This window comes from Sapajus apella, unplaced genomic scaffold (genome assembly GCF_009761245.1).
Source record: "Sapajus apella isolate SASKATOON/1434 unplaced genomic scaffold, GSC_monkey_1.0 scaffold1, whole genome shotgun sequence".
NCBI classification, from domain to species: domain Eukaryota; kingdom Metazoa; phylum Chordata; class Mammalia; order Primates; family Cebidae; genus Sapajus; species Sapajus apella.
The window spans coordinates 7,748,320-7,752,109 of record NW_022436941.1 but is presented as its reverse complement, the minus strand read 5'-3'; the positions used below and the strand labels follow the sequence as shown (position 1 = coordinate 7,752,109).

Sequence of the window (3,790 nt, the reverse complement as noted above, 5' to 3'; positions counted from 1 at the left end):
TTTTTAGATTGTCTATTTTCTATATTTGCCATTTGTGGTCCAATCCTTCATGGCATTGCTCTTGTATACTGTTTAGTTTTCATTTCTGACATTGATTCTTTTTTTTTTTCTTTTTGGAATTAAAAATAGCTACTTTTATTTTTGTGACGGAGTCTTGATCTGTCTGTCACCCAGGCTGGAGTGCAGTGACATGATCTTGGCTCACTGCAACCTCTGCCTCCCGGGTTCAAGCGATTCTCCTGCCTCAGCTTCTCGAGTAGCCCGGGTTACAGGCATGTGTCCCACGTCCAAATTACTTTTTGTATTTTGTAGTAGAGATGGGGTTTCACTGTGTTAGCCAGGATGGTCTCGATCTCCTGACCTCATGATCCGCCCGCCTCGGCCTCCCAAAGTGCTGGAATTACAGGCGTGAGCCACTGTGCCTGGCCTCACATTTATTCTTTTATTTCTGATTCTTTTCTAGGTTTTTCTAATTCTGATTTGTTCTTTCATTTTCTGTATCGTTTTTATTGAGATATAATTCACATACCGTAAAATGTTACTGTTTTAAAGTGTGTAATTCCAAGGTATGCAACTGTGACCACTGTTTAATTCTAGAATGTTTTTATCAACCCAAAAAGAAACCTTGTACCTATTAGCATTTACTCTCCATTTCCCTTTATACGGTAGGCAATTACCAATATGTTTTCTGTCTCCATAGATTTGCTTGGTGGTGGTGGTGGTGGTGGTGTTGGTGGTGGTGGTGTCGTTGTTTTTGAGGCAGAATCTCAAAACAACAGTACAGTGGCATAATCTCAGCTTGCTACAACTTCCGCCTCCCAGGTTTAAATGATTCTAATGCCTGAACCTCCTGAGTAGCTGGAATTACAGGTGCATGCTACCATGGCCAGCTAATTTTTTTATTTTTAGTAGAGATGGGGTTTTGCCATGTTGGCCAGGCTGGTCTTGACCTCCTGACTTCAAGTGATCCACCGGCCTTGGCCTCCCAAAGTGCCGGGTTTATAGGTGTGAGCCCTTCTTTTGTTTTTTTTTTGTGAAATAGTTTTAAAATGTGGCTTAGCTTTCTGAGATGTTTTCCCTCCCTCTTACCTTCTTTTGTGTTTACTGTGTTGTCTTGCTTCGTTTGGATTTTTTTGTCAGTAGTTTTTCTTCAGTGTACTACTTTTTTCTTTGAAGGTAACTTTAGGTTGGTCCCGGTTTGCTGTGGTCCCTGAAAATACCTTATTGAGCGCCTTTTACCCTTGTTTCGTAGTATGCCAAGCCCTGCTGATTTCAGCTGCTGTTTTCAGTTTGGCCCTCTGAGTTAGGCTATTCTGGAGTTTTCAGGTCAATTATATACCCTTTTGTTTACTACTGTTTATTTTGCACAGAGCTGATACTAAGCAGGAATTGTAGTTGTGAGTGGTTTGTCTCTGCCTATATGTATTCTGAGGTTTTGTGGGCATATTTCGTTACCTAGTTTTGTTGTAGGATTGTTTAAGCCCAGGAGATGGAGGCTGCAATGTACCATGATCGTACAACTGTGCTCCAGCCTGGGCGACAGAGGGAAACCCTCTCAAAAACGAAACCAAAAAAATCTGCATAGAATTATCACATTATTCAGCAGTTGTATTTCTAGATACATATTCAAGAAAAATAGAAACACATGTCCACAGAAAAACTCATGTGAATGTTTATCATACTGCTTATAGTGGCCAAAAAGTGGAAACAGCCCAAATGTTCATCAGCTTAATGAAGAAGAGGGTAAATCCATACAATGGGATATTATTTGGCACTTGAAAAAAATGTTATGCAAATACATACCAAAACATGGGTGAACCTTGAAAAGTTCATGCTAATGAAAGAAGTCAGTCACAAAAGGCCACATTTTGTATGATTCCATTTATATGAAATGCCCAGAATCGGCAAATCTGTAGAGACAGAAAAGTAGGTTTAGTGATTGCCTAGGGCTTTGGGGGTTGAGGAAAGTAACAGTTAAGGGTGATGAAAATATTTTTTTTAAGACTGAAAATGTTTTAAAATTGTGGCAATGCTTGCACAACTCTGAACATATTAAGTCACTGAATTGTATACTTTAAAAATATTTTTGTACCAAACCTCATGCCCAAAAGTCAAGAATTATATACTTTATTTTTATCTTTTTCATTTTTAAAATTCTTTTTGAAGCAAAGCCTCACTTTATCATCCAGTTTGGAGTGCAGTGGTATGATCTTGGCTCACTGCAGCCTCAATCTCTCAGGTTCAGAAGATCCTCCCATCTCCATCCCCTAAGTAGCTGGGACTATAGGTGTGCAGTGACATGCTTGGCTAATTTTTGTATTTTTTGTAGAGACAGGATTTTGCGATATTGTCCAGGCTGGTCTCAAATTCCTGAGGTCCACCACCTTCCTCAGCTTCCCAAAGTCTTAGGATTACAAGCGTGAGCCACTTCACACTGGAATTATATACTTTAAATGGGTGAATTCTATGGCATGTAAATCATATTGCAATAGAACTTTTTAAAAAGAAACTATCAAAAAACTTCTGCCGGCCAGGCGCAGTGGCTCACTGTGCTCGGCCTACTATTCTTTTTATTGAGATGTAATTTAATAAAGTCAACCCCCTTTCCCTTTTTTTTTTTTGGGACAGTATCTCTGTTGCCCAGGCTGGAGTGAAATGGCTTGATCATGGCTTACTGTAGCCTCAACCTCCTGGGCCCTGCCTCAGCTTCCTGGGTAGCTGAGACTACAGGCGTGACTCACGAAGTTACCACTGGCTAATTTTTAGTATTTTTGGTAGAGATGGAGTTTTGTTGTGTTGTCCAGTCTGGCCTTGAACTCCTGGGCTCAAGCCTCAGTCTCCTGATGTGTTGGGACTACAGGTGTGAGCCACTGCACCCATCCAGAAGTCACCCTTTCAACATGTATCATTCAATGATTTAAAACTTTTTTTTTTTTTCCCATTTATTTATTTTATTGCATTTAAGGTTTTGGGGTACATGTGAAGAACATGCAAAATTGTTGCATAGGTACACACGTAGCAGTGTGATTTGCTGCCTTCCTCCCCATCACCTACATCTGGCATTTCTCCCCTTGCTATCTCTCCCCAGGTTCCCACCCCCCACCATCCCTCCCCTATTTCCCCCCAACTGACCCCAGTGTGTAGTACTCCCCTCCCTGTGTCCATGTGTTCTCATTGTTCAACACCCGCCTATGAGTGAGAACATGCGGTGTTTGATCTTCCGCTCTTCTGTCAGTTTGCTGAGAATGATGGTTTCCAGGTTCATCCATGTCCCTACAAAGGACCCAAACTCATCGTTTTTGATGGCTGCATAATATTCCATGGTGTATATGTGCCACATTTTCCCTCTCCAGTCTATCGTTGATGGGCATTTGGGTTGGTTCCAGGTCTTTGCTATTGTAAACAGTGCTGCAATGAACATTCGTGTGCACGTGTCCTTATAGTAAAACGATTTGTAATCCTTTGGATATATACCCAGTAATGGGATTGCTGGGTCAAATGGAATTCCTATTTCTAGGTCCTTGAGGAATCGCCACACTGTCTTCCACAATGGTTGAATTAATTTACACTCCCACCAACAGTGTAAAAGTGTTCCTATTTCTCCACATCCTCTCCAGCATCTGTTGTCTCCAGATTTTTTAATGATTGTCATTCTAACTGGCGTGAGATGGTATCTCAATGTTGTTTTGATTTGCATTTCTCTGATGACCAGTGATGATGAGCATTTTTTCATGTTTGTTGGCCTCATGTATATCTTCTTTTGTAAAGTGTCTGTTCATATCCTTTGCCC

The 3,790-nt window shown here is 40.9% G+C and overlaps 1 protein-coding gene across 2 annotated transcripts in view; it reads left to right on the top strand.

Moving 5' to 3' along the window:
- Positions 1 to 3,790, top strand: part of HSPA4 (heat shock protein family A (Hsp70) member 4) — a 64,455-nt gene that overhangs the window by 33,989 nt on the left and 26,676 nt on the right. The window lies entirely within an intron of this gene.